The sequence below is a fragment of the Galeopterus variegatus genome, unplaced genomic scaffold, assembly GCF_000696425.1.
Source record: "Galeopterus variegatus unplaced genomic scaffold, G_variegatus-3.0.2 Scaffold363, whole genome shotgun sequence".
NCBI lineage: Eukaryota > Metazoa > Chordata > Mammalia > Dermoptera > Cynocephalidae > Galeopterus > Galeopterus variegatus.
The window spans coordinates 489,101-504,001 of NW_007726474.1; positions in this window are offsets into that span (position 1 = coordinate 489,101).

The window sequence follows — 14,901 nt, forward strand, 5'->3', positions numbered from 1 at the left end:
TTTAATTAATGGTGTATTTTAAATGCATGAAAGTAGATATTATAAAAGAATTCTGTGTTACAGGAAAACAATAATTTTATGGTACAAACAATTAAGTTTTTTTGTATGTGTATACACACACATATCTGCATATATACAATATATAAGAAGCTGTTCTGTATTTAATATTGGCTTATAAGAATTCCCTAGACAAGAATTTATATAATAATTGAAGAAACTGAACTCCCATTTAATAGAATCTTCACAAAGAGACTTTGAAGTTGATCTCATTGATATCCAAATTAATTGTCATAATTAACTATAAATAAAACAAAGATAGGCACAATAATACAGATGAAAAATGGTATCTGGAAAAAGATAAAACTTATTGTGAAATTTTTTTAAATTAAACTTTCAATTTGAAATTTTTTAACTTTCCATAATTCACCAGAGCAGAAATAAGGGTGGAAATTACTTCGTGTCTCAGGTTCAAACTTTGCTTCTTTGCTATCCACTGTACATTTTCTTTATGTACTAGTAACAGAAACCACTTAGCAGGATCCTGATCCTTGGCATCTTGCCTATTTTACACCATTTCGGTGGCTGTATTACAGGGAAACTGCATTTTTTATATGTTTGAAACTGAAGCAACTATAGTTGTAAATTTTCAATGCCAGTATCTTGCCACTGACAAAGATGAAAATCAGTTTCTTCATCTTATCCCTTTACATGTTCAGTGAGTTCTAGACATGTATTTCTTTTCTTACATATAGAGAAGTAATTGACTCCACAAGTGCATAGAGATATGAAAAGAAAGTACCTGGGAAAGCAAGGTACATTATTAATTCTGAAGGCATTTGATTTTAGAAGATTTTTAATTGTGTTTTAATGTAGCTTGTTGAGATTATTATTTTACATTCAGGGAAAAGTTAAGGTCACTTCACAAAATTCTAGATTAAAATTGATTTTTTGAGTTTCCCCTGCTCATTTACTTATTGCCAACACTTAGAAAATAGCTTAATATTTTATACTTAGAGATCTTTTTGGCTTTAATTGTTTTATATTTTTGTTTCTGAGACTTCCTCATTAACAAATTATTCCTGATCTATTGAAACCACATAAAATCTCATTGTTAGTGCTAAAGTCCATCACCTTTTTGTGCATGTGTACCTACAATTAAGCAAAGTGAATCCATAAAACATTTCACTTAATCAAAAGCTTGATTTGCAAGTATTATCCTCTTTACAGAATTATTTTCATATTATAAATTAATCCGCACTATTTTTTTGTGTAGCTTGCCGAGCTATTGAGTTTAAGGTATTATTTTATTGCAGAGCATTTTTTTTTCACACTTTCTTGGGAAATTATTCACTGTGTTAATCCAACAGGTCATTTATCTAAAACAAGATATTCACTCATTCATTCATCAAATAATTATATTGATGAAGCCTCAAGGATATAATTCTGCCAAGTTGTTGGGTGCACTGATATTTACATTTAATTTGCTAAAGACAGTTAAAATTTGATTCTGAACTCTTTTGGATCATACTAAAATAGGATATTATATTATACAAAAGAACATAGCAAAGGTGTTCTAAAACTTTTTTTTGGCATTTTTTTTCCAACAGAACAGTGAAAGGAAAGACATTTCATCTCTCTAAGGGTTGTTTATGTTCATTCTTTTCATTCATTCAACTAATTGTTTTTCTCTTTCTTGTCATTCTTTATATTATAATGTATAGTTATTGGCAATAAATCCAATAGACCTTCGTGTACTGACTATTGTGCACCAACTATTTATTATGCATTAATCTAGGGACTGGATTTACAAAGATAAGCCTGGAGTCAAGGAACTATATACTTGGACAGATAGGAAAGTTGGAGGTAATTAAAATACAATGTGATAAAAGCAATAATTGCAGTATGCCTACAGAGATGATCGAGTAAAAAGAGGCCTAGAGCTGTTTCAGAAAATTTTATAAGAAGATGATGTTGAACTGGTTTCGACATATGAACAATAGATTGTTGCTCCTGTATTTTGTTCATTTCATTTTAGTTAATTTTCCTTAGGCCATTGTTTCCAAAGTATAATCCAAGGATCACATGATCAAAATCAACCAGAGTGTTTATTAACAATGTAGTTAATACAAAATTTTATTCAACAGCTATGGTATTGTATGCAAAATTTACTATTTCAGAACTTCTCAGGTGATTCTTTTAGAATGATAAATTTTGCCACAGGAACAAGAAAAAATGATTTCCTTTTGCAACATGATTGTTATCATCTTCATAATTATATTGCCTATGCTATCATCTCCAAGAATTTATAGTTCGATGTTGCTGCGAGGTATTGCATACTCAAGTAAGCCTGGTTTACTTGGAGATAAATCAGATTCAATCAGCCAATGATCCTGGGATTGGTGGGTACGTTATAGGTCAAAGCAGTTTAAGACCCCATCAAATCTTGTCTGCAGTACCCTACTAAGTGGTAATCCAACCTGTGCCATGTGTCTGCCCTGCCCTCTATCTAGAATATATTCCAACCGTTACCTATTGCCTGACATTTGCTCATATTTCACTCAGCCCAAGTGACTTTTCTAGGCCATCCATAAATGACTCCAGCCAAGCAGAGCTGAACTTTCCCTCCCTTGTGCCATCACTAGACATACCTTTTCTATCACACTTAACACACTGTATTGCAAACATTGTTGGTAAGTCTGTCCTAAACTCCTTGAGATAGAAACTGTTCGAATTATTTTTATTTTTAAATTTTTTTATTATTATTTACCTAAGGCAGTGTCTTATACCTGTTATATAAAAATGTTTCTAAATCTATTTAAAATTTTAAGAAATCTTAAAACAGTATCTTAACCAAGCAGTCATTAATATATCGATACTGGTGATAATTTTATTCACACAAAGAACTAAAGTTTAAAGATAACATACTCTTTTCAGGTTGAAAAATATGAATTTTGTGAATAAAGCAAAAAAAATATGATGCATAGAAAAGATGAAATTTCAAGGGTCTGATTATGTAAGAAAAAATTAGATTTTTCAAAGAATTTTTTGCTGTAATAAACAGGCAAATTCTTTTACTAAGTGAAAAATAAGATTATAAAGATATGCTTAATTTTTCCCCTTGAGGTAACGATTTGAGGTAATATTAGTTTCCATAACAAATAAAGATAATTAGGTGTTAAATATCTTGTATACAATGTTAATGCAGATATATTGTAGTGCATAGCATACGATTTCAAGACAAATAATTTATGTTGGGTATTTTCTGTAGTAAAGACTTTTCAGTTATATTGTACTGATGGAATTTGATATGGGAATATCATTTTGGGATCATTTTCTAAGCAGTAAAATAGGAAAAATAATTATGGGAACTATATAGCTGTTTTCATTGATGGCTGTTTTCTCAAGAGAACAAACCAATCCCGGAGCCACAGTCTCCCACAGACACACACAAATTCCATGACAACCCAGAACTGCTTGAATATTCCCTCTTGGTCTCTCAGGTAATTAATAGTAGGTAGAATCAATAGTTGTTTCCCCGAGGCATATCATTGCAATGACAATAAAATAACCCTTTTCATTACATTTACTAAACTGTTCTTTCAATTTGGTGCATTGGTACAAAGACTCCAGACAATCTGAAGAACATAATTATAAAAAAATGTCTAAAGCAACAAAACAAAACACAATCTTTAGTGCTCATTAAAAAGCGAAAGTATCATACATGGCTATACATGAATGATACACTGCTGAGCCAGTATTAACATTCAGAATATCAGTTGTTTGTCCCAAAGATTTGTGACAACCTGACAGCAGGCAAATGATTGCAATAGCAATTGACCAGGTGCCTCAAAATAATGAGCTAAGCCTTTTCCAGAAAGTGTAGGGAGTACAGAGGTCAAGCCTGCCCTGAGGATGCTGAAAAAAAGAAAGTGAAATAGCTAATCCTTCTCTGTTCATTCTCCAGGTACAATCATTCCTGTGAGAAGCCCCATTAAAAATCAATGCAGGTTGGCCTTTTCCCCAAAAGTCTGCCTCCTGCAAAACAATTGAGGGTCTCAATTTCAGATTGCAAAAAAAGTAGAAGGAAAGAAAAGAAAAAGGAAGTTAAAAAAAAAAGGCAATAGAAAGTTCATGAACATGCCACTATGTGAAGTTTTAGCTCTGCCTTTAGACCTCCCAGAAATCTTTACATTAGTGACACTCAGAATGTGTAAACTTTGCTCTGATGAGTCAGTAACATACTCTCCTTTTTCCTGTTCTTTTTCTCATCCTCATCATTCCTGAAACTCCACCCAGTAAACAGGGCCCATGGGGGTGCTCTGAATTTATTTTTTTTTTCTTCTCAGAATTAAGTAAATAGTGAAGGCTCACAACCTTATCTTAATAGAGTAAATGGAATAATACTAAGAAGAAAAGAAAGAAAAAAAGTTATTCAAACTTTGCTAATGTATCGAAAGGTCGTGTATTACAATGATCTGTCAGACCATTCTATAGGCTTCAAATGTTAAATTGTCAGGTCATCAGTTCCAAAGCCTTACTTCACTGACTATTTTTCTGGGAAGGTGCCTGTTAATTTTGTCCCCTGGGATTAGTTCTCTGTCAGAGAGCACCCCCTGCCTCCTTTAACCAGGCAAAGTTGTATTGAATGCTCTTCATTTACTGCCAGCTAGTGAACGATTGTCGGTTTTGATCTATCTAGGATTTTAATTGTCCTCTCTCAGCTGCATCAGTGGTCTGGCCAAGATTGTGCAGCCATTCTTAACACTCAGAGGTGACTTCTTTTGACAAATGGACAGGCAGAGGCTGAAAGTAGCTTGACAGTACCTGTGATTCTATTGTGTGTCAGAATCAAACTACAGACTGGCACCAGATGAAGGTAAACATGTGGAAGGCATCACTTGCTAGAGTGTCCTCACATCCCTCTGATCTCTTGGTTCATTGGTTGTTTCATTTCATCCACTGGCTTTGAATGTTTTTAAGTTTTGCACACTGAGACTAGAGTGCAGGGAGGAGCCCCATCTTTCATGTGCTGGAAACTTACTAGCATTGAGTACTGTATGACTCTGGAACAGCCAGTCACACAGGCAGTCAGGACACACGTGTAACTCATTGTATTCATTATGCCCATCAGAGAATTTTTTTTTTTTTTACTTTGCTGAATTTCTTTATGAAAAGACTCACTGATAATAAAACCTACCATGCTGCAATAAGAAGGATAACATATATATATTTTTAACAGTCAAGAACATAAGAATTTTAAGGAAAGGACTAAATAGAATCTGCTGGTTACGATTCTGTGTAAAAGAGTCTGGATTGTTCAAAGTTACAGAGGCACAGTGCAGAGGATCCTGGCTAACTCACCTGTGCTCCACCCAGACTGGTTCTTACCCAGTGGGAACAGATCCAACCATACAGGGGTATTTGAGTCTTCCCGACTCTTGGCCTGATACAGCATAATATTGACATTTTGTTCTTTTTAATATCACCATCAGATAGTTTTAATTTCTATAAATCCACGACTAGAAAATTTTAACTTTGCCATCTATAGTCTTGTGAACCAATTCTTTCTTTTTTTTAGTTTCTGCATACTGAATGTATAAGTTTAAAAACATCTTTATCATAAATTCAAGGCACTACATAAAGTTTCTGTATTGTTTTAAGACTTGAAGAAAACACAGCCCATCTCTCAGCGTTTTATGGAGAGGTGCACTTGCACCAGGGCAGAGCTAGAGGCACTGTGCTGCAGTACAATTGCTTTCTACAGGATGTGGCAGTGCACACTCCTGGTCGTCTGTCCAGATCTCCTCACGAGTGTTTCAGTGCACCCCTTCTCCAGCTTCAGTGTGCTTTAGCTTCTTACAGTCCATACCTTAGAGTCCACTTTGTCACACAACCCTTGGGCTACTATAGTTGTTTCCCCAGAAACACAATGAGCAAAAAGTGTTTGGGAGGTCACAAACCACCTCCCTGACCACCTTCCTCAGCCAATGACTAACCACTGTGAGCTTATCAAAGTCCACCTCTCTTGCCTTTCTGCAGCACAAATTTGACAAGTAAGTTACTTGGTGGGATCAGACGACTCTTCTCTAGACTTTACCTGAAATCACAACTTTGCTTGGCTGCTTATCCTTCCGTGACCTACTTTCCCCACTCCTTTACATGTTTCTCTGGGAAGACTTCTCTAGTAAATCATTTGCACAAGACAATCTTTAACCCAGGATCTATTTTCAAAAACTCGACTTCAAACTTGGGGCAAGTGTGAAATCTACCTTATGCCATCAGATTTACGTGGTCACCAGGCTCCCTGACCTCAGTATCAGCAGTTTTCAGTTGAGAGATGAGCACCTGAAGAACCCATGCGAGGTTTGGTGAGTATATTAATTACCTGTTCTGCATAACAAATTACCCCCAAACTTAACAGTTTAAACAATATATGTTAATAATCTCACATTTTCTGTGTGTCAGGAATCCCAGTACGATTTGACTGGGTCGTCTCCAGGGTATCACAAGGCTATAATCAAGGTATCTGTCAGGATAGAATCCACTTCCAAGTTCATTCAATGGTTGATGGCAGGATTCAGTGCTTTGGGGGATGTTGGTCTTATTTCTTTGCCAGCTGCTGAGCAGATGCCACTCTCAGTTCTTTGCCACTTGAGCTTCTTCAACCTGCCTCAGCAAAGTGAAAAAGATGAGAAGCCAAGAGAGTTCCAGTGTGTGTGTGTGTATGTGTGTGTGTGTGTGAGAGAGAGAGAGAGAGAGAGAGAGAGAGAGAGAGAGAGAGAGAGAGAGAGAGAGAGAGAGAGTGCTGGATAGCTAGGAGTCAAAGTATTTTGTAACCTAATTGTGGAAGTGACATCTTATCACTTTTGCCATATTCCTTCCCTTTGGTTGGAAGTAAGACAGTAGGTGCAGCCCACACTCAAGAAGAGGAGATTGCACAAGGGTGTGGATACAAGGAGGTGAAAAGTAGACTCTAGAGACTGCATCCTTCTAAGCAACCTGACGTGTGCATCTAGGACTATTTTTGGAGAATCTTGATTTTTGTTCTGGTTGCCTTTCATTAAAACTTTAATTTATATGGGCCGGCCCGGTGGCGCACTGGATGAGTGCGCCGCTTGGGAAGCGCGGCGACGCTCCCGCCCGAGGGTTCGGATCCCACATACAGACCGGTTCCTGCTCACTGGCTGAGCGAGGCGTGGGAGCAACACCGAGGGTTGCAATCCCATTGCCGGTCCCCGGTCCGGTACGGGGGCAACACTGAGGGTTGCGATCCGTTGCCGGACACGGAAAAAGATAAAAGACAAAAAAAAAAACAAAAACTTTAATTTATACCTCAATGATGATATTTATAAATAAATGCTATAGAGTTCATCATTCTGTACAGTATGAAGAAGCAAAGGCTGTATTTATCTATAAACACCACTTAAACGTCAGCATAAGGAAGAAATACTTGTAATAGTTTTATCCTTGGAATACATTGTAAAAAATAAAATTTTTTAAATTCCATTATGACAAATCATGTAGTTTAGAAACTCAAAAATCTCTGCTGTTGCTTGGTTGGCATTTCTTTTGACACTTTCTGAAATGATGCTCAGATAATGTTTTTTTGCTCAACCTGGTTTGACAACTCGAAGGTATTTTATGCTGGTCTTCTATGAAAGGCACTGTGTCCACTTCAATGGCTCCAAAATGAATACACTAGACTCCCAGATATGAATGATTCATTGTATCTTATCATGCTCATGCTGGCTGCCTTGGATTGCAATTCTTTAATAAAATGATTTCTAAATACTGAGTCCAGATGTTCCCCTGGGATAAGCAGGGCAGAGAGAACACAGGTGTGTGAAAGGATGAAGATCATTTTATTTGAATTTTAATTTAAAAAATGTAGTTATAGCTTATATTCAGACCTTGCTAAAGCATTTAATGCAATGGTATAGACAGCCCTATTCTCTCCAGCTGTGTATGATGATGTGCACTTGTATATATGCATTTGTGACCCTGCAGGATATAGGCAATAAATAAGGTTTAGTCAGGAAGGCTGCCAAGACAGCCATTATTTAGAATTTGGCCTTACACCTGTCTGAAATTTCAGAAAAGATTGAGAAGCCCCTGCCCCCCACCAGTTAATGAGAAAACCAAGAGGCATTAAATAAAAAGTAGCAATCCTATGCCAGATCAAGTGGCCTTTTATGCTTACTGACTCTGGAATGAGCTATAACTACTAACAGGGACCAGTGACCTTCTTTTAATATCAAGTAGGCATGAAGGTTATCTTTGGTTTACAGAAAATTTATTTAATGCATAATTGATTTTCAGTTGAATCACCATCGACATTGAGCATGAATTAATAAATATATATTTTTATATATATTTAAAAATACTAATAGCCAAAAAACCAAAAAGGATTTCTTTGTGCCAGAATGTTTAAAAAACACTAAAATCCCAGGGCATCATCCACCAGACAGCCACTCAGATAGCTGAACAAAACAGCAGAGCCGAGCAATTCATATAAATACACACAGATGTGATGCTGGAAATCCATTATTTTTCCTTTGGGATACTTTCAGTCTCGATAGTAATAAAATTTATACAATTGTTAAATCAAACACATGTAGCTTACGTTTTGTCCAAAGGCCACTAAATCTGGATTCTGGAAGAACTAGATAAGAGAAAAAGCTCTTGTGTCAAAATTGTAAGCCCTGCACTGTGTTCACAGCTCTTTATGCTGCTATGAGGGCATAAATAGAAGGTGAAAGTCAGATCTCTATCTACAGTTTAGATTTTCCCAAAAGGGAAAAGTGTTTGCTGAGTAAGAAGAATGCAACGCCTCTTACCCCAGTTAAGTAACTCTCGGTGCATGCAGCCCATGGAGATTTTGATAGCTGGGATGCTAAGACACTAGATGAGCAGACCAAAGCCTATCAGAGACTGACTTTTCTTCTAAAATCTGACAAAAATCTGATTCAACAAAATATGTCGATCTAATTTTTAAAAAATAGTATACATTTAATATATTGAACTTTCAAAAGGAGAACTGAGGTTACTAAAAGCAAGAAGGAAGGGAGGAAGGAGGAATTGGCAAAGGGCCATGAATAGCAATGACAGTGGACATTATTGAATATAATAATTACTCTGATTTGAACAACACATATTGCTCACGAGTATTGATATCCAACTCTGTACCTCACATTCAACTACAATACAATAAAAAATTAAATAAAATAAAAATAAAAAGAGTATACATTTAACATTTAAAATAGAGTTGATTTAAAAAATTATTGTCCATCATTTTTTTAACACAAATACATACATTTTCATTTACAAATACACATGTGTATCCACACACACACTAATTTTTTAAAAACCAGAATTATACTGTAGATATTGTTTGTAAACTGCTTTTCAAATTTGAAATTTTATCATGAATACTTTCCAGATTATGGTAGCCATTGTTGGTTACCTACTTAACATCTACTGTCCTTTTTTCCTGTAAAAATGATGTCTGTGAAGCACCAAGTTACGCAATCCAAGGAAATGGGTAAGGATTGGTGACGCCACTCAGGACAATCCTATTCCTCTTTACTATGTAGGGTGAGCACATAATCCAGTTGAGACCAGCAAGGTCTAAGAGAATAGAGTTGGAGGGGTTCAGGAAAACATAAATTATGCTGTCTTGGATCTTTCTCTTTTCCTCCCCCTGCCTTCTTCCCACTTGCCTGTAGATGTGAAGGCTGATACTTTAGCAGACCTCTTAGGAGCATGAGGGAAAGGCAAAGAGAGTCACAGACACATCATTCCTGAGCCTCTGGGCCAAGTACCTCCAGATTCCTCAAAATGAGAGAAAAATAAACAGAGATTGTTTCAGCCACTACAACTGGGTTTTCTGCTACTAGAAGCCAAATATATCTTTCATTTTTAATCCATTTCAGTTTTTTCTGAAATACAGGATGCATATTGCTGATGTTATCACTATAGAACTAATTTCATGTTGTTTAGAACAAGGAACTAGGGATGACGTTAGATCATATAGCAAAAACTTCATCCCATTTCCTGTTTTATTTCAGTCATTCCAATCATATAAAGAAAACTTAAGCATGACAAACAATCATCTAATTTCCACTAATCACTCTTTTGTAAAATATCCAAACAGGTTTGTCTAGCTTAAAACTAATAATATTGCTTTGATTGTATTTGTTTTTACTCTCACTCTTCATTTATATTAAAAAATACCAGTTTTTTTTTATTTTTGATAAGATAGCGGACTTAGAGAAGTACATTAAGAAAGTATTAACTCTAGTGGCACATACATATGGCAAAAATCTTAAAGATGTGTTAGCAAATGGCTAAAGCAGGAAAACACCATTCTACTATATCACTTTTAATGGTTGTATACTATGCTCTCATAAGATTATACTCAGGGATAATATTTAGAACACTGAACATCTTATATGTTGTGGGCAGCAAGCATCAACCAATGGCCATAAAGCCAATAGGAATTGATGCTAACGTAAGCAGTTGGGATTGCTGGTGAGTACCAGAGGCATATGAGTCCTGGTTTTGTCAACAGTGCATTTAATAAATTAACCTCTTAGTAAATGTTTAAGTTGTTATGTATCAGTGCCTAAATCTTTGCTGAATTTATTTGTCGAATCAATGCTTGAATTATTTTGTTAAGATAAATGACTGTGGGTCTGGCAAGTTTGCTCAGTTGTTTAACATGCAGCCTTGTAATACCCCAGGGTCAAGGGTTCAGATCCCCATACCGGCCAGCAGCCAAAATATATACATATATGTGTATATGATTAGAATGACTTGAAGTTAAACTTCTGAGAGACAAGGGTAAATATTTTTAAGTCTGTTCATATGCATTTGCCTGATTATCCTCTAGAATGCTTAGACCAATTTCTTTCTTAGATATATTTTAAAAGACTGCATTTTTCCCCAATCTTTCTATCATATTTTTTGTATCACTCAAACAACACAAAGGACTAATAGGAATAAATTCATATTATTATATGTACGTATACACACATACTTTCATTTGTTTTGCTTTGAAATATTTCTATTTATTCTTAATACTTTGTTTTATTTATACAATATTAGATCACAGCAATCTTTCACTTTGATATACGTATTGATCTAGCCAATTATTTCAAACTTTCAGTATATTTTAAATTATAAAAGTCACACAATGCACTTTCTAACATACAAAATAATGCTGACATATAAGAAGATAATGGTGGTGCTTTTCACTCCCCTGCACCTATTTTTCAAACTATCTACCTTTAATCTATCTTTATTAGCATAGATATCCCATATCTTTCTCTGTGTTTACATACAAATGTGCCAACATATAGGTATGTATAGGGAATTCAATCACTGCTGTATTAGGAAAATAGGATTCTAAAAATAGCAATGTACCATTTTTTCCTTTAGTATATAATTTATATCCCTCTAGGTCACTAGTTAGAAATATAACTCACTTTCAATAGCTAGGTAATATTACCAATGTTAATATTTTATAATTAATTCAAACATTACCTGATTGGCACATATGCATATGTTTCCAAATCTTTTGCTACTATTAAAAATTCTGTCCCTGCAGACATACACATTTCTACATTTGTTTGCTTGGTTTTTCCCTAGAATAGAGATTCCTCACCCTCCACCCTCCAAAATAGGATTATTAAGTCAGATTACATATATTTTTAATTCAAAATTGTTACAGAATATGTGAGGTTGAAGCTGGACGATTAGCTCAGTTGATTAGAGCAACTTGAATTGCTGATAACACGCAGGTCCAGGGTTTGGTCCCTGTACAGGCCAGTAGTCAAAAACAAATAAAATAATATGTAAGATTACATTTCTCCACAAAACGTTTCAGTATACATATTTCTACATTGAGTACTGGATATTACTGGCCTTTTAAATTTGCTAATCTTATATGTTTAAAAAAAATTTTTTTTTCTGATTTATCAACCATGAGTTTGAAAATATTTTTTTCTTTCTTTTTTAAAAAATTTTTAGTTGGTGTGTTTGTGTGTGAATTGCCTTTCCTACGTACTGTACAAATTTTCTTTTAAATTTTTTCTGGCTTTCAGAATCATAAAACTTTTTGTATACATATATTTGGAGTATTAAACTTTATTTTCAATAAACACTTCAAATTTTTTTATAGTCTATTGATTGTCTTTCAGACTTTCTTAGCATATACACGTCTTTTTCTACCGAGTTCTAATTTTTTCATGCGAGAATATATGGCTATTTTACATGTGGACAATAGCAATTTTATCTTGCTTTTAAGTGTGTTAAGAATTTTACTTTATTTTTTTTTCACTTGAATAGACAATCATTCCACCTCCATTTATTAAGCAAATTAACCTTCTCCAATTTTCTTGAAAAAAACACTTTCACCAGTGGTGTGTTGCAAATGCTGATTGTTAAATTTTCAGGAGTTTTGCAAGCTGGTTAGCATGACGTTGATATCTTAAAATTGGCATAGTCTATGTATTTTCGCCACAGAAACTGGTAAACCTTATATTAGTCTTCAGGACAATATCCTTGGTGAATTTAGATGCTAAAATCCTCAACAAAATACTAGCAAACATAATACAGCAACATGTCAAAGGCTTACACAGCATGATCAAGTGGGATGCATCCCAGGAATGCAAGGATGGTTCAACATATACAAGTCAATAAATGTGATACACCACATCCACAGACAAGAACAAAAACCATATGTTCATCGCAATAGATGCAGAGAAAGCATTTGACAAAATTCAACAGTCCTTCATGATAAATACTCTCAACAAAGTAGGTATAGAAGGAAGATATCTCAACATAACAAAGCCTTATATGATAAACCCATTGCTAATATCATCCTGAATGGGGAAAAGCTGAATGCTTTCCCCTTAAGATTAGGAACAAGACAAGGATTCCTGTATTCTCCACTCCTATTTAACAAAGTATTGGAAGTACTTGCCAGATCAATTAGACAAAAGAAAGAAATAAAAGACTTCCAAATAAGTAAAGAGGAAATAAATTGTCCCTGTTTGCAGATGACATGATTTTGTATATAGAAAGCCCAAGAGACTCTACCAAAAAACTCCTAAGGCTGATAAATGAATTCTGTAAGGTTGCAGGTTACAAAATCAATATACAAAAGTCAGTAGCATTTGTATACTCCAGTGACAACTTAGAAGAAAAAGAGATCAAGAAAGCAAGCCCATTTAAAATAGTCACACAAAAAAATAAAATACCTAGAAATAAATCTAACCAAGAAAGTGAAAGATCTCTACATTGAGAACTTCAAATTGCTGCTGAAAGGAATTAAGGAGGGCACCAAAAGATGGAAAGACAGTCCTTGCTCATACATTGGAAGAATCAATGTAGTAAAAGTGTTCATACTACCCAAAGCCATTTACAGATTCAATACAATCCCCATCAAAATACCAATGTCATTCTCCACAGAAATAGAAAAAGTAATCCTAATATTCATATGGAACAACAAAAGACCCCAAATAGCCAAAGCAATACTGTGCAAAAAAAGTAAAACTGGGGGCATTACACTTCCTGACTTTAAACTGTATTACAAATCTATAGTAACAAAAACAGCATGGCACTGGCATAAAAACACATATGTTGGCTGATGGAACAGATTAGAGAATCCAGAAATCAACCCACACATGTACAGCTAACTGATCTTTGACAAGGGCACCAAGAACATACACTGGGGAAGACTGCCTCTTCAACAAATGGTGCTGGGAAAACTGGACATCCATTTGTAGAAGAATGAAACTTGATCTGCACCCCTCACCATATACCAAAATCAACTCAAAATGGATTAGAGACTTAACTATAAGGCCTGAAACCTTAAAAGTCCTGGAAGAAAGTACAGAAGAAACACTCCAGGATTTAGCACTGGGCAATGACTTTATGAATAACACCCTAAAAGCACATGCAACAAAAGAAGAAATAATCAATTGGGATTATATCAAACTAAGAAGCTTCTGCACAGCAAAGAAAACAATCAATAGAGTGAAAAAACATCCTACAGAATGGGAGAAAATATCTGCAAAACCTGTATTGACAAGGGATTAATATCCAGAATATATAAAGAGCTCAGACAACTTTACAGCAAGAAAACAAATAATCCATTAAAAAAATGGGCAAAGGGGCTGAATAGACATCTCTCAAAGGAAGACATAAAAATGGCCAATATTTATATAAAAAAGTGTTCAACATCACTAATCACCAGGGAAATGCAAATCAAAACCGCTTTGAGATATCATCTCTCCCCAATCAATCTGGCTATTATAAAAATAATAATAATAATAAAAAATGCTGCAAGGTTGTGGGGAAAGAGGAACACTTCTGCACTTTTGGTGAGACTGTAAATTAGGACAGCCAATATCGAGAACAGTATGTAAGTTCCTTAAACAACTACAGATAGAACTTACATATTATCCAGCAATCTCACTACTGGGGATATATCCAGAGGATTGGAAACCCTCAGGTCGAAGGGATACTTGCACCCCAATATTTATTGCAGCTCTGTTTACCATAGCCAGGTAAAGGTCTATTAAGGGATGTCTGGATAAGGAAATTGTGGTAAACACACACAGTGGAATACTACTCAACCATAAAAAAGAATGAAATTCTACCATTTGCGGTAACGTGGATGAGCCTGGAGAAAATTATCCTAAGTGAAACAACCCAGATACAGAAAGAGAAGTACCACATTTTCTCACTCATAACCAGGAGCTGAATCCATAAATAAAGAAGTGAATAATAAAGAGAGAAAGTGAGAAAGAAAGAAAGAAAGAAAGAAGGAAGGAAGGAAGGAAGGAAGGAAGGAAGGAAGGAAGGAAGGAAGGAAGGAAGGAAGGAAGGAAGGAA